The sequence below is a fragment of the Artemia sp. Qi Xiang Cuo genome, chromosome 15 (assembly GCF_049724085.1).
Source record: "Artemia sp. Qi Xiang Cuo chromosome 15, ASM4972408v1, whole genome shotgun sequence".
NCBI lineage: Eukaryota > Metazoa > Arthropoda > Branchiopoda > Anostraca > Artemiidae > Artemia > Artemia sp. Qi Xiang Cuo.
Window position 1 is genome coordinate 11,914,591 of NC_142808.1, and position 22,349 is coordinate 11,936,939.

Here is a 22,349-nt window from a genome sequence, read left to right on the forward strand (position 1 = left end):
GTTTGTGTAGTAGTAATAAAAATATATATACAAGCATACCTATCAACAGCGAAGGAAAAGCAATGTTTTTCAACTGTGGCGAAAACGAACCTGTTAGGGTTATTAATATATGTCTTTGTAAGACTAATGATTTAGAACAAATTCCTGGAATACCTCCTCAAGAAAAAAGTATTTCTAACTGTGTTTTAATCCGGGTTGTAGCGGTAGCTAGATACCTAGTAAGAGTTACATTAAAGAACGAACTTTAGTCCATAGTAATTGAAGTTATATTAAAAGACGATCATTAGGATATCATACATAAGGCATTATCCGTTTTGCAACGGTAGCTAGCAACCTAGTATGAGACGATCACGTCCAATGTTAAGAAATATAAAAACCCATAACTCCTAAAAAAAGGTCAGATCAAAATAAAAAGTACACCATTAGAACCGCCATGTCGGAATCCCCTGAATGGGAAACTTTTTGTCATTCCGCTTGAACAGCAAGGGAAACATATTTGCTTGAAAATCAAGAAAATTGGCAGCTACTACATCATTCTGCCTAAACGGCATCTTTTTTTCTTTCTTCTTTCTCTTCCACAGATAGCTTGGCACTGGAACATTGTAGAGAGTTGTTCAATGGCTCATTTTAAAGGAAATCTCTAGATCTAGTGCCATTCATACTTAATTTTTTTTTTTAATAGAATAAATTTTTTATATACAATATTGATCAATGACGTCCTAGTCGTTGGATGTAGTTAGTGCATTTAGGCTCGATCATCGAATAAAGCTGAAACTAAGTAAAGGACAATTATGCCTCTATATATTCACAGTGATGTCTAATATTTTCCATTACATCTGTTAACTGTCCCACAGTTGCCGGTCCATACCTTGGAAGCTTTTCATTAAACATGCAACATTTCTTTTGGATATTACTATGAAGTTTTGCGAAAGCATTTTTAGCCGAATTTTCAACAAAATCCGCTCTTTCAGAGAGAATTTTAATCTGTAATTTTGAATATTTTGCGTAATCCCGGTAAACCATTCGTAAAATGTTTCTCAATTTACAAAGATCAGCCTGCATTGTTGCCATCTTTTTGGACTTCTGAATATAATTTTTAATTTTGTCCTTATGCGTTCTTTGCAGCTTGTGTAAACTGGAAAAATATCCATGGTATCCGAGCAATAGTTTGAATCTTTCGATTCAAGCAAGAAAAATTTGTTAAAATTTTAAAATTAGTTTTATTTTTGGTTCGGTTCTAACTACCCGACGTTGGATTTAATATGTATTTCCAGACCAAAAAATTCAATTTTTTTATGTATTTTATTTTTCAGTTTAGAATCGCTAAAGTTAATATGTAAACTGCAAAAATATTTCTGATATCTGAGCAATAATTTTAATCTTTTCATTCAAACTAACAAAATACCAGAAAATTTAAAAATTAGTTTGATTTTTTGTTAGGTTATGGGTACTTGATACGAGTCTTAAGAAGTGTTAATTAGATAAGAATATTATTTCTTGTTTAGTAATAAGATGCGTTCTAAGCGAGTTATACGTAATTTAAAAAATAGTAGTGCACAAAAAACAGAGATAGCATCTTGAAAAGGAAAAAAGCAAGGGTATTCAACTGACCAGGCGTATCGAGAAGCAAAAATTGAGAGAGCCAAACAAAACAGCAAGGAGTGTTATCTTAAGTGTAAGTAAAACAGCAAGAAGAGTGTAAAACAGCAAGAAGATTAAAGACATGCAAAAATTGATAGTGACAAACAGCGTTATTATAATTATGAAGTTTATAGACATGCAAAAATTGAGACAGCCAAACAAAAGAGCAAGGAACGGTATGATAATGATAAAGATTACCAAAACAAACATAAGAAAAAAGTTGCTACTAGAATAATGGCCAAACAAAAGAGCAAGGAACGGTATGATAATGATAAAGATTACCGAAACAAACATAAGAAAAAAGTTGCTACCAGAATAATGGGTAGATACTCGGTTGACAAAAGCTATAATCAAAAATTAAAACCTCTTCGAGGCTTTACCAAAGAACGCATAAGGACAAAGTAAAAAATTACATTCAGAATTCCAAACAGATGGCAAAAATGCATGCTGATCTTCGTAAATTGAGAAAAATTTTACGAATGTTTTACCAGGATTACGAAAAGTATTCAAAATTACAGATTAAAATTCTCTTTGGAAGAACGGATGCTGTTGAAAAGTTGGCTAGAAATGATCTGGCAAAACTGCATAGTAATATCCAAAAGAAATGTTATCAGTTCAATAAAAAGCTTCCAACCTATGGACTGGCAACATTGGATCAGTTTGCAGATGCAATGGAAAATTCTAGACAACACAGTGAATATACGGAGGTGTATCTCTTAGAAAATTCGTATATTAATTTTGGAAGGAGCAATTACAGTTTATGTAGCAGTAATAAAAATATATATACGAGTATACCTATGAACAGCAAAGGAAAAGTAATGTTTTCAATTATGGCGGAAACGAACCTGTTTGGGTTATTAGTATATGTCTTTGTAACATTCCTCCTCAAGAAAAAAGTGTTTCTAACTGTGTTTTAAACAGTTCTTTTAGTTCTACTGAATATTTGGCAAAAAATGCTCTATGTTATAGAACATGCCGCCCCGAAAAGTACCAGACAACTATTGAAAAATGTTCTGAAGCTAGATCTGACAAGGAAATTATGATGACTGAACTCACCTTTAACAATGTGAATAAACATTCGAAAAAAAAAATTGGGCAGCAGGTTACTTGGCAATGTTATCCTGATATCTGCAAACTCTATCCGATGGATATTGCATTATGTCATATTCTTTTTGAAATCCTTGAACATAATACAGCATTGAAATTTTCAACTGACAAGATGGTTTATTTCTACCTGGATGGCTTGGATCATTGTGAAATCAATTACAGGGACACAAGAAAGCATGGGCGTTCGTTTTACTGTAGCCCAAATGAGGGATGTCAGAGCTATTTGCGTTCTCTAAGGGCACTAGCTCCGCATTTTTCTGTCTTGACCTGTTTCATTAATAGCGTATGTAAGGCAGTACCAAAATCTAAGATTATACAACATATTAATCTACGAAAAGTCGAGGGTTCGTACAAGGAACTAAGTGATTATTTAGAAGAAGTGTCAAGTAGACTCTAATGTAATAGTCAAGACGTCATCTACGGTGATAGCAATATTAGAGTTTCTGTAGATGAAAATACAATAATAAACATATTTGGTGAGAGCCTTGATAAGGTAGCTAACATCAGGGATGTATACCCCACAATGCATTGTGACAGTTGCGAGCAGATAAAGACAACATGCCAATTGAAGAGTCTAAAATCCCTTTCAAATAGGAAAGGTTTTGATGTAATGTTGGCCACGATTTTAGAACACCTCTAACAGGACATGCCCAAAGATGATAGAGAACAGCTGATTGATTGTACAGGTTGGAAAGAGGATGTCATAGATTCATTCTCTGTCTGTGATTACTGTGCTGGGAAAATGTTGAAAAGACAGGAGAATGTCCGATCAGTATTAAATAACCTTCATATCGACTGTACAACGGAATGTATAAAGTGTCTAAATAATTTTGAAATGGCAATGATTCGATTTGTAATGCCTTGCCTTACGATCGTCAGATTAGGGCAAGTAACTGCGTTGAAGAGACCTAGAACAGAACGTGTTGCCGCTCTTAAGGGTAGAATAGTATATCTACCTGTTGATGTGCAAGTAAATGCAGATATTCAGCCTGAAAAGCTTCTTAACATTGATAGTTTTGTAGCAATTGTCAATGGTCAGTCTACTTATAACAAGAATGTTTGGACGGCACTAATAGATTTGTGAAAAGTCCATGAAGCACTGTTGTGGTTAAGAGAGAAAAACAGTCTCTATAAAAACATACGTGCATACACCCTAGAAAATTTAAATAAAATACGTGAAACGCGTCTTGTTGAAAAAGCGATTGGTGTTAATAACTTACCTGAAATACCGGAAGCTGCAATCCTTCAGAAACTGACAGAAAGTGCAAAATCTACATTGGTTGAACATTTTTCTGTCCAGCCGCTCAGTTCAGCGGTTCTAAAAGACTTCATAGAAGATTTGAAGCAAATGAAAGATCTTGGTACTGACCAATTTCAAATCAAGAAACTAAAAGGTGAAAGCAAAGACTTATTTCAGGAAGAACTTAACCTAAAAGTGTTTCTAAATCTTTTCCCGAAAGGCAAATATGGCTTGCGTGACAAGGTAAGACCTTTTTGGATTAGGAATGCAGAATATTTTAAATCAAGGCTTCTTAGCAGACATACTAAGTTTCGTCTTGACAAACAGTTTCTTTTTCACAACTTCCAATTGCAAGAATTCTCTTACATATGTAATAGTATTGGTCATACGTTCCTAGCTTTGAAACCAAATCAAAATGGTCGTCAATTTATAGAGAGACTTCATTCCCGCGATGGACAGATGGAATCGACTTTATTTTCTGTTTAGTCAAATATTAGAGGATCTCAGCAGTATTTTCACTCTCTTTCCTATAAAGTAAAGTCAATGATTGAGCAATTGGGTCCACCCACTTTGTTTCTGACAGTTTCATGTGCTGAGTGGTACTCTCCTGAATTTATTGCCTATTTAAGGACTGTCCATAAAAACGTACCTGGTGTGGCAAAAATGACCCCAGCAGAGTTGACGTGTCTAGATCCAGCTGCAGTTTCTATGCACTTTGACAGAAAATGGACACCTATATTTAATGAGCTAATTTGTTCAAAGACAAATCCTTTGTTTGGTAAAATTAAGGATCATTTCTGGCGTATCTAGTATCAGAAACGAGGCGTGCCTCATGTACATTGTGTGTTGTGGATTGAAGATGCTCCTATTATTGGGAAATCAACAGCATCTGAAGTGATTCAGTATATTGATAGTATTGTAACTTGTAAATACCAAATAGATTGACAAGTCCAACTCTTCACAAACTAGTCAAAGACCAGCAAATGCACCACTGTAATAAATACTGTCAATGAAAATATAAGAGAAAAAGAGGAAGCTGGGTTACGTATTGCAAGTTTGGCTTTCCTCGTCCTACAAAAGAACGAACAGAATTATATGACATCCTTGACTGCTAGGCTCATGGTAGAGACCTTAAAAAGCCAAGAAGAAGAATATATCATCTGCTTCGAAGAGATGACGAGCTTTATATAAATGACTGTTCTCCTGCGTTACTAATTGCTAATCAAGAAAACATTGATGTTCAATATATTGGCCATTTGAGCTCTAAATTGCCGTAATTACATTACCGATTACATAACTGAAGAAGAAGAGTGTCGAAATAGAAGCAATGGGGGAGGAAGTGAATAATGCATGCAAAAGTCTTGGTCAACGAACTATGTCCTACTTGTTGAAGTCCATAAAAACCCGTTGGAGCAGTTGAAGCTGCTGATAGGCTTCTTGGTACTAAATTGTATAGTATTTCTTGGCAATTTAGATATATTGACCTCGCAAAAAAGAGCGAGGTGAAGAGGACACTGAGAAGGGATGAGGAGCTTGAAAAGCTTGCTAAATGCGATTCACAGAGTAGTGATTTCTACATTGCCCACTGGGTTATTGATATCTACCCTAAAAGACCGGAACATATGGAAAACATCAGTCTTTTTCAGTTATTGTCTTGGTACGAACGGAAGCGTAATGGTTCTGATGATAATATGATGTTAAGTGACGGGTCCTTCTACCTCAGAAAAAGGCTTTTTAAACCGTATATCATACAGCACAGAAAGGTAAACCCGTTTGAGTCTGACGAGAATTATATAAGGGATCATTAATAATAAGTAGGGATTATGTAAGTTTCATTGGTATAATAGCTGTAGAGATGGCTGAAAACTAGTAAAGAATAAACCAGGGCACACATTGGACGTAGTTAGCTGCCTGATTCTCTAAAGTTCGTCTCCTAATATTCCAAATAAGAAAAAAACATAGGCTTTTTTTCTGTTTGTGATTTTTATTTCCGTTTTTTTTTTTACTAGAATCGCTACCGTAGAAGGGAAACTTAACTATAGTATAGGCTTGTATAGTTAAAGTAAATAGAATCGATTTTTTACGGGAAAATGCATTTTTGTAGAACACTGTAATAGCAGATGGTATTACATACATCATCTTACATATGAAGATAAAAAATAGTATTTTTAACATAATCAAAAGTATGTAGTTATAGTTACATTAAATATAGTAATTCCTTTAGAGTTTTAACCAAAAGTCAAATTGGTGAATTGAAACTAGAGTAACTCCTTAAAGTTTTGAATAAACTAATTTTATTTCATGGATTGCTAAGGTTATTATGTAAACTGCAAAAATATGTATGGTGTCTGAGCAATACCTTTAATTTTTTAATTAAAACTAGAAAAATAAAGGGAAATTTTAAAATTAATTTCGATTTTTGATTGGTTTTTGATACTTGACACGTGGTTTTATGGATAGGTATTAAAAAATAACACGATGTTTTCTGATTCAAAAATGATTGAAGGTTTCTTCACTTTTATAACAGTCATATGTGAGGGAATATTAATGTGGTGGGCAGTTAGAAAATATAGAATATTAAAAATAGATACAAAAGATGATGGAAATCCTCTTCCTAATAAGAAGAGTGAGCAGAAACCAGCTAATGAGGATAATATTATAACTGTTCCATCCTTCAAAGAGTATAATCAAATAAAACAGGATTTTGAACTTGATGTTACAAAAGAGTCCATGGTGCCAGAAAAACAGCTAGAAGAGGGGCTAGTTTCAAAGATTGAAATGAACGAATCTGTGTATTTCGACAAAAATAAGTTTGATGGAAGTGAAAAAAATTTTTATGCCAAGGGGTTTTCAGAAACAAGCGAAGAACAGCTCTACCCTTACTTGGAAGCTTTCGCACAATTTCGGGAAGATGTTAGGAAATCTGCGAAGCAAATTAGTAACAAAGAGACTAGGCATGATCTTCTCAACCTTTGTGATAAAGTCCGTGATGACATCTTACCAAAACTAGGAGTTCGACTGGAAGATAAAGAAGAAGGTCAATTTCTTATAAAACCTACAGTACTGTTAAAAGAAAGAGATGTTAAAAGGGCAGAAGAAGAAAAGAAACGACAAGAGAAGGAGAGAAAGAAGTCTTCTAAGAAATCACCGAAGGGGCATGCTGTATCTAAGTTGAAGTCTTGCAGCTGTGACAGCTTAGAATCAATTACAAAGGAAATCGCAAGTAATTTAAAAAGTCTCATTGAAAACTTTGTGTGCTTATCCTTTGATAAATATATTTCAGAATCTTCTAGTGGTAATAGTGAAAGTAATCCCAGAGGTAGCGTACATAAGAAATGGCAAAGGATTAAGAAGAAAAAATTATTCGCTGATTCGTCTAATTCAGAGTTTTCTAGCAGCGATAGTGATTGTAATTCCCAAACTTATGTAAGCAAGAAATCGCACGCAACAAAGGAAAAAAGCAAAGAGCACATATCTCTTTCAGAATCTAATAGTAGTAAAAGTAAAAGTAATCCCAGAAGTCACGTACATAAGAAGTTACAAACGATTAAGAAGAAAAAATTATTCTCTGATTCGTCTAATTCAGAGTTTTCTAGCAGCGATAGTGATTGTAATTCCCAAACTTATGTAAGCAAGAAATCGCACGCAACAAAGGAAAAAAGCAAGGAGCACATATCTCTTTCAGAATCTAATAGTAGTAAAAATAAAAGTAATCCCAGAAGTCACGTACATAAGAAGTTACAAACGACTAAGAAGAAAAAAATATTCTCTGATTTGTCTAATTCAGAGTCTTCTAGCAGAGATAGTGAATGTATTTCCAAAAGTTATGTAAGCAAGAAATCGAAAGGAAAAAAGGAAAGGAAAAAATCAAAGGAGAAAAGCAAAGAGCACATATCTCTTTACGGATCTTATTGTAGTAATAGGGAAAGTAATCCCAGAAGTAATGTACATACGAAATCGCAAATGATGAAGAAGAAAAAAATATTCTCTGATTCGTCTAATTCAGACTCTTCTAGTAGCGATAGTAATTGTAATTCCAAAAGTTATGTAAGGAAGAAATCAAAAGAAAAAACGGAAAGGAAAAAATCAAAGGAGAAAAGCAAAGAGCACATATCTCTTTCTGAATCTTATTGTAGTAATATAAGAAACAAGGACGATAAAATAAAGGAAAACGAAACTACACCAGCTCTTCTAGATACTCCGTCACCTTCTCTTATTCTTGTAGCACCTCCTCCTCCACCTCCTTTACCTACTCTGATTTCACCCTCTTGTTCTCCGTTAGATTCTCAGCCTTCCAATCAGCAGTCATCCCCTCAAGACAAGAATGTTTCTCAACGTTGGCTACAAAAAATCAGAGGTAAAAAAGGTAAAGAATGGTGGAGGAACTTAACATTCGAACGAATCTTAAAAAAAAAAAAGTCCGTTCATACTCAGAAGTGTCTACCAGGCCAACCTCCAACCAAACCTCCCCGAACATATGGTCCACAAGAAACACCACCAACTAGAACTGGCAGGGAAACCCCGCAGTTCTCTTTTATGTACAATAATGTCCTTGAAGAACTTAAGAATAAACATAATATGAAAAAAAGAAATAAAAAAGAAACAGATATTTTAATGAAAAAACTGGAAAAACTTGAAATTAAGGCTAGTTTAGGCTAGGTGAGGATGGGGTTGGGTGTTTGGGTAGGCTAGGTTTAGTAAGGCTAGGTTTAGTTAGGCTAGGATGAGTTAGGTTAGGGTAACTAGTAGTAGTTGTTAGGTTAGGCTGGGTTAGGATAGGTTAGGCTAAATTAGGACAGGGTTGGAAGAGTGGCTATGTTTGGATGGGGTTGGGGTGTGGATAGGTGGGGGTGTCTTGTAGGTGGATGTGGGGGTGTCTTCTAGGTAGGTTAGGCTAGGTTTAGTAAAGCTAAGTTTAGTTGGGCTAGGGTAGCTGTTTTAGGCTAGGTTCTTAAGCCAGGGATAGGTTTAATTAGGCTAGGTTTACATTAAGGTAGGTTAGGTTAGCTAGCAGAACTTGTTAGGTAAGGCTGGGCTAGGATATGTTAGGCTTGGCTGGTTGGTTAGGTTAGGATGGAGTTAGGTCTGGATGGGGTTGTCGTGTGAATAGGTGGGTATTTCATGGGTGGGTAAGTAAGGCTAGGTCAGATTGGGGTTTTGCGTGTGGGTAGGTTAGCATAAGATGAGGTTGGGCGAGTGCGTTCTTAAGTCAGGCTAGGCTAGGTTTGGATGGGGTTGGTTGGCTGGGGTTCTTAGGCCAGGTTTTGTAAGGCTAGGTTTAGTTAGGTTAGGTTCGGTTTGGTTACTTTAACTGGTAGTAGTTGTTTAGGTTAGGCTGGGTAAGGAAAGGTTAGACTAGGTTAAGTTAGGACAAGGTTGGGCGGGTGGTTAGGTTAGGATAGCGTTTGACGGTTTGGTGGGTTACGTTTGGCAAATTTGGCAGGTAGGTTAGATTTAGTTAGGTAAAGTTTGGATAAGTAAGCTAGTAGTAGTTTTTGTTTTTTGTTAGGTTAGACTAGCATGGATTAGGCTAGGTTAGGCTCGGTTAAGTTAAGTTAAGTTAGGAGTCCCTTCCGAGCAAATATTGTGGTTACGACCGCAAGCATACATAGAATACCAACAAGCATAAATAACAGAAAGTAAAGCATTGGATATCGTGTCCGCCGTCACAGAATAAAAGTCTGAATCCAAGACTTCGCCAAGTATCTTCTCCCTCAATTCTGCTGAAAAAAAGTCGATGAACTCATTCTGAAGAATTGTGCGTAAATAATAGTAAGTAATTAAGTAATTTTATTGCCTGAAAATTCACATGGAATTAAAACGGAGTATAACAAAGGAAAGAGAAAATTAAACTCACGCTAGGGAACATCCCCAAACATATTTACACGCTTGGTACATTAGCAAAACTACTGGCACAGGATGGCTAGCCATGGGTTCACCTTTCCCTTAGCGTTTTTCAGAAAATTCTCAGCAACACGGTTAACACAGACTGTTGGATTGGATACACCATAGTTAAGCATGATATAGGAGTTACTAGTCCATGGTAGAAGTCTCAGAAAGAACTTCACGAATCGAAAAAACGGAAGTTTTACTTTGGCACACTGAGTGGACGAAAGGTATTTCCAAAAAGGTGCTAAATACAATACATGTGGAAGGGCAATGTTATTATACAGCGACGCAAGATATTTACGGCAGAACCGATGCCTGTTACCAATAATAGACCCGTATGCAATCCAGATTTTCACTTCTATGGGGGATACAAGCAGCGTCCTGGTGGAGTGGAGGCTTCGACCTATTGGTATATAATTATATAAACTGCATTGGTTTGATGCAATTCCACCTTAAATGTAAACTGTGAGTTGGAAAATTTGTTTTTAAAGACATCACCATCCCAGTGCCAGGAATACTCACTTGTAATGTTTGGGTGATAATTATAAAATGAATTTTAAAGTCTTTTGAAAGAAATATTTTGAACAAGCCCGGCGTTATATAAGCTCTCAACAGCTTTAAAAGGCGCTACAGGACAAGGATTTACCTGAAGCAGGGACTAGCAAGAAAACCTCCGCGTAATGATTTTTGTCATCATGAAAGTCTGTGTCGTATTAGCCTTTGCAAAATATTAGTTCTGTTTAATTTCGACAAAATGTCATTACATATGAAGATGGAAGGAATCACATGGACCCATGCTCACGGAGCAGAATTTTATTGTATTATTTGTCAGAATACAGTTTCGTGTGCTAAACAGTGTGCTAAACAGCATCTTTTTTTCTTTTCCACAGATAGCTTGGCACTGGAAAATCGTAGAGAGCTGTTTAATGGCTCATTTTAAAGGATTTTATAATAAAGAATGAATTCTTGCCTATACTAACTTCTAGAGGCAGCTAAAAATTGCATTTTTATGTAAAAGCTTGATGAATGACATCATAATCGTAAGTTGTAGTCATATATGAAGTAATAAGTGAATGTAATATTTTTCTACGATTATCTTTCGACAAGATAATGAAAGAAATACATAATGGATCGACAAAATTCATTATAAATTTGGACTATGTAAGTTTCATCGGAATAAGTTTCATCGGAAAATACAAGACTTTCTTCTTCAGGGTGCTCATTGGAAGATGACTTCGCCTCCCCCAGGATTTATTTTAAGGATTTACGCCAATAAAGTTAACTACAAAAGTTACTTCTTATTCTTTGTTTTAAGTTTCAACGTTGCTCCTTACTTTTTGTATTTTGTAGCTGTCCTAGTAACGAGGAATCGTTGCTCTGACGATTGCTTTGATTTCAAGAGCCATAAAAATCAACGAAGAAGAACGCTGTACCTTAAAGTTCGTTACCATCAAACAGTTCGTTATAAGTCATGGAATCTTAACGAAAATCACACCATCAAATTCAGCGTATTAGAGAACGCTGTATCGACCCAGTGGTCCTAGAATGTTGCAAGAGAGCTCTTTCGAACAGAAATTGAAAGTTCTAGAACCTTTTTTAATAAGAAAAATCCGGGTTGCAGCGGTAGCTAGTAACGGGTAGGTAACGGGATATTTTTTTTTCTTTTTTTCTTTTCTATCCAGAGATAGCTTGGCACTGGAACATCGTAGAGGGTTGTTCAATAGCTCATTTTAAAGGAAATTAATTGGGTTAAAAATCTATAGTGACTAAAATAAATTATTTCTAAAAGAGAATAAATTTTCCACCAAAAACTGCATTTTTGATGTCTTTTCACACTGCAGTCTTTCAAACATAATCGTATACCAGCGGTAAGATTTGAACCCACGCCTCCGAAGAGACTGGTGGCTAACACCAGTGCCTTGGACCACTCGGCCAGGCTGCCTCTCATAAATAAATATATATGTGAATTTCGGTTGCAGCAGTAGCTAGCAACCTAGTAAGAGACGATCAGTCCAATGCTAAGTAATATAAAAACCCAAAACTCCTAAAAATAGAGTCAGATCAAAACAAAAGTACATCATTAGAACTACCTTGTCTGAAACCCTACTAGATAAATAATGAATGTCATCATAGTTTTATATTAGAGCTATGACGTGAATAGAAAAACACGAAATTATATTGCTGTTTCTGAAGACGTCATGAAATAATACCATTGCGCCATGACGTCCTGAAATAATATCATTACGCCGTGACGTCATAATTAGTATTAAAGAAAAGTCAAAACTGTAAATGGTCTCATTCTTGATTAGATAATGGTTAGATCAAAGCAAGCTATACGCAAGTTCAAAAAACAGTACTACACAAACAACAGAGATAGTAACTTGAAAAGAAAAAAGCAAAGGTATTCAACCGACCAGGCGTATCGAGAAGTAATAATTTTATAATAAAGAACGACCTCTTGCCTATACTAAATTTTATAGGCCACTTAACTATAGTATAGGCTAGTACAGTTATATTTAAGGTCAATATATTAAAATTTTTAACTAAAAGACGGTTATTGGTATAAAAACCCAATACATACATTTGATTTAGTTAGCTACTTGATTGTTTGAGGCTAGTCTCTTACTATTTCAAAGAAGAAAAGCCGTAGGCTTTTTCCTGTTTGTAATATAATAAAGAACGACCTCTTGCCTATACTAAATTTTATACGCCACTTAATTATAGTATAGGTTAGTTATTCAACAGATAGCATGGCCCTGGAACACCGTAGAGAGTTGTTCAATGGCTCATTTAAAGGAAATTAATGAGGTTAAAAAACTTTTGTTAATAAAACAAATTATTTTTATTACATTAAGAAATTTTAATTATGTTCCTTAAGAAATCATCATAAGTAAAAATTTCCCATACGGACATTGAACTTAAGGCTACTGGGTGAAAGCTATCTCAACCTCTAAACCATATAGGATATATTAAAATATCCGATAATGAAGTTTATGTTCAAGAACAAATTATAAACCTAGTTAGCTGCCGGATTATTTGAGGATCGTCTCTTACTATTCCAAAGAAGAAAAAGCCGTAGGCTTTTTCCTGTTTGTAATTTATTTTATAATAAAGAATGAACTTCAGGCTTTACTAACTGAAAAGTTTAGTATTTTTATATAGTAAAGAACGAGCTCTAAATGATAGTTGTAGCTATAGCTGCAATCAAGTGAAAGACAAACCGAAGCATATAGTAACTAAAAGTTTTAAATATGTTTTGGAAAATCATAATTGCTGTAGATGGTAAAACCTAGTGAAAGGCGAACCAGAGCCCATAGTAACTAAAAAGTGAAAAAACACGCTTTGAAAACTCACATTAAAAGACGATCATTGGAATAACAAACCATTGCATACATTGGACCTAATTAGCTACTTGATTGTTTGACGTTCGTCTCTTTCAAAGAAAAAAGGCGTAGGCTTTTTCCTGTTTGTTTTACATTAAAGTTACATTCAGAGACGATCATTGGAATAACAAACCATTGAATACTTTGGACTTAGTTAGCTACTTGATTGTTTGAGGTTCGTCTCTTACTATTTCAAAGAAGAAAAAGCCGTAGGCTTTTACCTGTTTGTAATCATATAGCACAGAATCCGGGTTGCGGCGGTAGTAATCCGGGTTGCAGCGGTAGCTAGCAATCTAGTAAGAGACGATCACGTCCAATGTTAAGAAATACAAAAACCCCTAACTCCTAAGAAAAGAGTCAGATCAAAACAAAAATTACACTATTAGAACCACCTTGTCCAAAACCCCTATTAAGGAAACTTACCACGCTTTGGCTTGAATAACAAAGACAATATATTGGCTTGAAAATCAAGAAAATTGACTTTAACCACGTTATTCTCCACAAACGGGATATTTTTTTCTTTCCGCTTGATTTTTCTCCTCAACTAGCTGGGCACTGGAAAATCATAGACAGCTGTATAATAGCTCATTTTAAAGGAAATTGCAACATCTAGTCACTTTTGTAATTAAAACTAAAATACTTTTTAAAGTAGAATCAATTTTGTCCATAAAAGTGCATTTTTGATGTATTTTCATACTGCAGTCTTTTCAAAGATATTTTAATTTTGAAGCAATAAAACAGCTCATGGTGATGAAATCTATAATAATAATAGCTACTTGTCTCAATAGTAACAGACACTCTAAAGAACAAAATTTTGATTGTCTCAATAGTAACCGAAACTCTAAAGAACGAAATTTTGGTACCAATAGATACATCAAAGCAAACAGTTCGTGATAGCAAACTATATGTTGTATAGTAAAAGCGACTCGTCTCAATAGTAAAACTTGCTACATCTAGTTCCTTCTGTAATTAAAGATAAAATATTTTTTAATAGTTCCGGTTTGCAGCGGTAGCTAGGAACCTAATTAAAAGAGATCATTCGAAGAACATACCATTGTATATATTAAACTTAGTTAGCTGTTCGATTCCTTAAAGAAAAAAAAAATCTTATTTGTCAACTGAAACTAGAATAATTCCTGAAAATTTAAAAAAATATAATTTTATTTAGCTGCAAAGTGCAAAAATATTTACGGTGTCTGAACAATAATTTCCATTTTTTAATTCAAACCAGAAAAAAAACTGAAAATTTAAAAATTAGTTTGGTTTTCCTTTTGCTTCAATTGAATCGCTACACCATTTTATACGCCATTAATTTTATATCATCTTTGTTCAAATTTTTTTGGCTTAACCCGTAAATTACGTATCTCTATATTGTTGTCCTATATTTCCAATGAGAAATATTCATTTTTTTTTATTTTAGTTTTAAGTTCAGAATCTCTTAAGTTATTATGTAAACTGCAAAAATATTTATTATGTCTAACCAATAATACTAATTTTTTAATTCAAACTAGAACAATACCTGACAATTTTTGAATTAGTTTTGTTTTTTGTCTCCTGGAACCAAAATTTTCTTTTTTGGCTTAATCGCTAAAGTTATTATGTAAACTGCAAAAATAACCAATGGAATGCAACCAGTAATAGTAATTTCTTAATTTAAACTACAAAAATACATGAAAATTTTATAATTAGTTTTACTTTTTGTCTCCTGGAACCAAAATTTTTTTCATCTAAGTTCAAAGTTATTATTGTATCCTGGAACCAATTTTTTTTTGGTTTGTAACCCTTAAATCCGGGTTGCAGCGGTAGCTAGCAACCTAGTAAGAGACGATCACGTCCAATGTCAAGAAATATAAAACCCCTCAACTCCTAAAAAAAGAGTCAGATCAAAACAAAAAGTACACCATTAGAACCGCCTTGTCCGAATCCTCTATAAAGGAAACTTACCTCCCTTTGGCTTGAATAACAAAGAAAATATATTGGCTTGAAAATCAAGAAAATTGACTTTTACCACGTTATTCTCCACAAACGGGATATTTTTTTCTTTCCGCTTTTTCTTTCTGCTCAGCTAGCTGGGCACTGGAAAATCATAGAGAGCTGTATAATAGCTCATTTTAAAGGAAATTGCAACATCTAGTCACTTTTGTATTTAAAAATAAAATACTTTTTAAAGTAGAATCAATTTTGTCAAAAAAATTGCATTTTTGATGTATTTTCATACTGCAGTCTTTTCAAAGATATTTGAATTTTGAAGCAATAAAACAGTCCATGTAATGAACTCTATAGTAATAATAGCTACTTGTCTCAATAGTAACCGAAACTCCTGGAACCAAAATTTTCTTTTTTGGCTTAATCGCTAAAATTATTATGTAAACTGCAAAAATATTTATGATGCCTAATCAGTAATAGTAATTTTTTAATTTAAACAACAAAAATACATGAAAATTCTAAAATTAGTTTTGCTTTTTGTCTCCTGGAAGAAATTTTTTTTTCATCTCAGTTCAAATTTATTATTGTATCCTGTAACCCGTAAAGTACATATCTCCATATTATTGTCTCATAATTGCAATTATTTTAGTTTTCAGTCCAGAATCACTAAACTTATTATTTAAACTGCAAAAATATTTATGGTGTCTAACCAATAATACTAATTTTGTAATTCAAACAAGATAAATACCTGAAAATTTTAAAATTAGTTTTGTTTTATGCTAGGTTTTAGATACTCGACACGGGATTTTGTGTGCTTAATAATTTTAAATCTTGAAAAAATATGGTCTCACGCGAGTGGAAAAAAAGAAAGAATAACCAAAAACAATATCAAAATAGAACAATCCAAATTTCTACTAATAGAAAACTTTACTACACAAAAAATAAAGCTAACATCCTGAAATATAAGAAAAGTTTATTTAAAAGAGATAAAAATGCCACCAAACGCAATAAAGCTCGAGCACGCGTAAGGATTGCTACTAAGATGTCTTGTGATCCAGGATTTAAGAAAATTATAATAAAGAACGACCTTTTGCCTATATTAATTTATTTTAAAGTTTTATATTTAGATAGGAGGCAGCTAAACTAAGTTTCTTTTATACTTTAAATTTAAGACATATTGCTTTAAATTCAATATATTAATATATTGAGAATATATGAATATAAAAGAATGCATTAATTTGAATATTGAATACCCATCGGAAAGAATATATTAATATATTGAATTTAAAGCAATATCTCTTAAATTTAAAGTTTAAAAATACATAAAGGATCGATACTATAAATAGGATTTATTGATAGCTGGATATCAAACAAAAGAAATCAACCCCAGGTGGGCTTGAACCACCAAGTTTTTGATTAACGACCCATCGTGCTAGCCATTTAAACAACGACGTCATAAATTAAAATTATAAGTCTGGGTTGCAGCGGTAGCTAGCAACCTAGTACGAGACGATCACGACCCATAGTAAAAACTAATGTTACCCAAAAATCGTGAGAAAAGACTCAGATCAAAACAAAACGTACACTGTAGAAACTGCCTTGTCCAAAACTTCTGTAGCATACTTACTGTCCTTTGGCTTGAATAACAAAGAAAAAATATTGGCTTGAAAATCAAGAAAATTGACTTAAAACCATGATATTCTCCAGAAACGGCATCTTTTTTTCTTTCCGCTTATTTCTTCCTCCTCAGCTAGCTGGGCGCTGGAAAATCACAGAGAGCTGTATAATGGCTCATTTTAAAGGAAATTGCTAAATGTAGTCTTTTTTGTAATTAAAAATAAAATAGTTTTAAAGTAGAATCAATGTTGTCAAAAAAACTGCATTTTTGATGTATTTTCATACTGCAGACTTTTCAAAGATATTTGAATTTTGAAGCAATCAAACAGTTCATGGTAATGAACTCTATAGTAATAATATCTACTTGTCTCAATAGTAACCGAAACTCTAAAGAACGAAATTTTGATATTAACAGATACATCAAAGCAAATAGTTCGTGATAACGAACTGTATCCGGGTTGCAGCGGTAGCTAGCAACCTAGTAAAAGACGATCACGCCCTATAGTAAATACTAATTTAACCCATAACTCCTGAAAAAAGATTCCGATCAAAACAAAAAGTACACTATTAGAACAGCCATCTCTATTACTTCTAAACAGCAAACTTACCGTCCTTTGGCTTGAATAACAAAGAAAATATATTGGCTTGAAAATCAAGAAAATTGACTTTAACCACGATATTCTCCACAAACGGTATCTTTTTTTATTTCCGCTTTTTTTACTCCTAAGCTAGTTGGGCACTGGAAAATCATAGAGAGTTATATAATGGCTCATTTTATTATATTTAAGGTCATTATATTAAAATTAAAACCTTTTGTAATTAACAAAATTAAATATTATTATAAAACAAATTATTACGATGTGGTAAAGAACTAACTCTAGGCGATAGCAACTAATTTAATTTTGAAAAGAATATAATACAGAACGACCTCTTGCCTATACTAAATTTTATACGCTACTTAATTATAGTATAGGTTAGTAATTATAATAATATAATAAAGAACGATTATATAGTTATAATAAAGAGTATGTTAGTAAATCACTGAAATAACAAACCATTCCATACATTGGACTTAGTTAGCTACTTGATTGTTTGAGTTTCGTCTCTTACTATTTAAAAGAAGAAAAAGCCGTAGGCTTTTTCCTGTTTGTATTTATAGTTAAAAAACGAACTCAAGTCTAAATAAACTGAACCCTGTGGTTCATTCATATTATTTTCATTATTTTATCTAGAAGGTAAATAAGCAAGTTTCTTTTTTAAATTTTAAATTGAAAAGATAGTGTTTTTAATTCAACATATTAAAACTTCTCCCCTACGGGGAATCGAACCCCCTTCTCCCAGGTAACAAGTAGGTATGCTTACCATTGGACTATCGAAGACTTGTAAAATTAAAGTTTCATACAAGATATGATAATAATTTTTTAATCCGGGTTTAATATTTTACAATAAAGAACGAACTCTTGCCTTTATTAACTTGCATAGGCAACCGGGTTGCAGCGGTAGCTAGCAACCTAGTAAGAGACGATCACGTCTAATGTTAAGAAATATAAAAACCCATAACTCCTAAATCTGGGTTGTCAATCCGGGTTGCTTCCGGGTTGCTCGTCTCTTACTATTTCAAAGAAGAAAAAGCCGTAGACTTTTTCCTGTTTTACAGTAAAGAACGAACTTTCAGCCCACAGTAACTAAAATAAGATTATAATTTCAGGTTAATGACTGATCAATCATTTCATGATCGTAGGTTCTAGCCAGGTCGTCTCTTGCTATTCCAATTAAGAAAAAACCATTGGCTTTTCCCTGTTTGTAATACAGTAAGGATTTCCGGGTTGCAGCGGTAGCTAGCAACCTAGTAGGAGGCGATCACGCCCCATAGTAAAAACTAAAGTATGTACATAAATCATAATCGTATACCAGCGGCAAGATTTGAACCCACGCCTCCGAAGAGACTGGTGGCTAACACCAGCGCCCTGGACCACTCGGCCACGCTGCCTCTCATATCCGGGTTGCAGCGGTAGCTAGCAACCTAGTAGGAGGCGATCACGCCCCATAGTAAAAACTAAAGTATGTACATAAATCATAATCGTATACCAGCGGCAAGATTTGAACCCACGCCTCCGAAGAGACTGGTGGCTAACACCAGTGCCCTGGACCACTCGGCCACGCTGCCTCTCATATCCGGGTTGCAGCGGTGGCTAGCAACCTAGTATGAGACGATCACGACTAATGTTTACAGTAAGGAGCGAAGTCTGTCTCATAGTCACTGAAACAACAGGGAAAAGAAAAAGAGGTCTGTGTTATCGTATGACGTCATACGATTCGGGTTGCAGCGGTAGCTAGCAACCTAGTAAGAGACGATCAAGTTCAATGTTAAGAAATATAATAACCCATGATTCCTAAAAAATAGTCAGATCAAAACAAAAAGTATACTATTAGAGCCGCATTGTCCCAAACCCCTATACAGTAAATTTTCTGTCATTTGGCTAAAATCCGGGTTGCAGCGGTAGCTAGCAACCTAGTAAGAGACGATCACGTCCAATGTTAAGAAATATAAAAACCCCTAACTCCTAAAAACAGAGTCAGATCAAAACAAAAAGTACACCATTAGAACCGCCTTGTCCGAAACCCCTATAAAGGAAACTTACCGCCCTGCGGCTTGAATAACAAAGAAAATATATTGGCTTGATAATCAAGAAAATTGACTTTAACCACGTTATTCTCCACAAACGGGATATTTTTTTCTTTCTTTCTTTTCCACAGATAGCTTGGCACTGGAACATCGTAGAGAGTTGTTCAATGGCTCATTTTAAAGGAAATCTCTAGATCTAGCGCTATTTGTACTTAATTTTTTTTTTATTATTTTTTTTACGAAAAACTTAATTTTTTATATACAATATTAATCAATGACGTCATAGTCTTTGGATGTAGTTAGTACATAAAGTCTGGATCATCGAATTAAAGCTGAAACTAAGTAAAGAACAATTATGCCTCCATATATTCACAGTGATCTATAAAATTTCCCATTACATCTATAAACTGTTCCACAGTTGCCGGTTCATACCTTGGAAGCTTTTCACTAAACATGCAACATTTCTTTTGGATATTACTATGAAGTTTTGCGAAAGCATCTCTAGCTGACTTTTCAACAAAATCCATTCTTTCAGAGATAATTTTAATCTTTAATATTGAATATTTTTCGTAATCCCGGTAAAACATTCGTAAAATTTTTCTAAATTTACTAAGATCAGCCAGCATTGTTGCCATGTTTTTGGACTTCTGAATATAATTTTTAATTTTGCCCTTATGCGTTCTTTGCAGCTTGTGTAAACTGCAAAAATATCCATGGTATTCGAGCAAAAGTTGGAATATTTCAATTCAATCTAGAAAAATACCTTAAAATGTTAAAATTAGTGTTGTTTTTGGTTAGGTTCTAACTACCCGATGTGGAATTTAATATGTAGTTTCATACCAAAAAAATCAATTTTTCAATATATTTCATTTTTCAGTTTAGAATCACTAAATCCGGGTTGCAGCGGTAGCTAGCAACCTAGTAAGAGACGATCACGTCCAATGTTAAGAAATATAAAAGCCCATAGTTCCTAAAAAAGGAGTCAGATCAAAACAAAAAGTACACCATTAGAACCGCCTTGTCCGAAACCCCTGCAGAGTAAAATTTCTGTCCCTTGGCTTGAACAGCAAGGGAAATATATTGGATTGAAAATCAAGAAAAGTGGCAGCTACTACAACATTCTGCCTAAACGGGATATTTTTTTCTTTTTTTTTTCTTTTTTTTCTTTTTTTGTATCCAGAGATAGCTTGGCACTGGAACATCGTAGAGGGTTGTTCAATAGCTCATTTTAAAGGAAATTAATTGGGTTAAAAATCTATAGAAACTAAAATAAATTATTTCTAAAAGAGAATAAATTTTTCCACCATTATAATAAAGATCGAACTCTTCCCTGTACTAACTTGCATACGCAACTTCACTATAGTTAAGATTACAGTATTTATATTATGCATCATCATAAATTATAAAAGGTTCAAATGTTCGAAGATTATAGAGTTAAAAATTTTCCCACACCGGGAATCGAACCCGAGCCTGTTAAGTGAAAGTTAACTATCCTAGCCACTAGACCATATTGAACCATAAAGAAGTATGATTTAAGAGCCATATGCGTATTATTATTTCACCATACCAATTATAATAAGGCCAAAACAAAATCGTCGACTTGCAACCTTACTTTTGACACATTAGTTAAATCTTCATCAGGCTTAAAAAATGTTTTGCTAGTTTTACATGAAAGAACGAACCTTAGTCCATAGTAGCAGAAATAAGAATATCTAGGTTGCAGCGGTAGCTAGCAACCTATTACATAATCTCGGTTTAAGTGGTAGCTAACAACCTAGTAAGAAACGCCAAATTAAAAGATTATCATTAGAAGAACAAACAATTGGTTATATTGGACTTAGTTAGCTGCCTGATTCTTTAAGGTTCGTCACTTACTATTCCAAAGAATAGTTTGTAATAATACATTAAAAGATAACCATATGTGACCTAATAAGTGAATGCAATATTTATACAAGTTCATCTTTCGACAAGTATTGCATTAAACAACGAGCTATATTTATAATAAAGAACGAACTCTTTCCTATACTAAATAAGCCACTATTTTTATTAAGGTTATATGACTTTTAGGGGTTGTTTCCCCCTTTTGTCAGTGATGGTATAATAAAGAACGACCTCTTGCCTACACTAAATTTATAGACAACTGAACTATAGTATAGGTTAGTAAGGTTTACATAAAGGACTGATCCGGGTTGCAGCCGTAGCTAGCAACCTAGTAAGAGATATAAAAACCCATAACTCCTAAAAAAGGAGTCAGATCAAAACAAAATGTACACCATTAGAACTGCCTTGTCCGAAATCCCTACAAAGAAAACTTACCGCCCTTTGGCTTGAAAACAAAGAAAATTTATTGGCTTGAAAATCAAGTTATAATAAAGAATGGACTCTTGTGTACGTATAATAAAGATCGAACTCTTCCCTATACTAACTTGCATACGCAACTTCACTATAGTTAAGATTACAGGATTTATATTTTTACATTAAAAGACGATCACTGAAATAACAAACCATTCCATACATTGGACTTAGTTAGCTACTTGATTGTTTGAGTTTCGTCTCTTACTATTTAAAAGAAGAAAAAACCGTAGGCTTTTTCCTGTTTGTATTTATAGTTAAAAAACGATTATTTACATTAAGTAATAATAAAGAACGACCTCTCCCCTATACTAAATTTTATACGCCACTTAATTATAGTATAGGTTAGTAATTTTATTATCCGGGTTGCAGCGGTAGCTAGCAACCTAGTAAGAGACGATCACCTCCAATTACAGTAAAGAACGATCCCTCTCCCATACTAACTGATATATGGTGGTTCCAGGTGTAGTTACATTTTTCCGGGTTGCAGCGGTAGCTAGCAACCTAGTAAGAGACGATCACCTCCAATGTTAAGAAATATAAAACCCCCAAACTCCTAAAAAAAGAG

General features: G+C 34.0%; 1 protein-coding gene and 1 long non-coding RNA gene across 3 annotated transcripts in view; both read right to left on the reverse strand.

Annotated features, from left to right (window-relative positions):
* The window catches only part of LOC148943326 (centrosome-associated zinc finger protein Cp190-like), a 651,851-nt gene that overhangs the window by 98,098 nt on the left and 531,404 nt on the right, over positions 1–22,349 (reverse strand). The window lies entirely within an intron of this gene.
* The window catches only part of LOC148943328 (uncharacterized), a 406,409-nt gene continuing 392,243 nt past the window's right edge, over positions 8,184–22,349 (reverse strand). The window contains exon 2 of the long non-coding RNA XR_016143001.1: positions 8,184–8,329. This is a non-coding gene — a long non-coding RNA (uncharacterized LOC148943328). The remainder of the gene's footprint in view (positions 8,330–22,349) is intronic.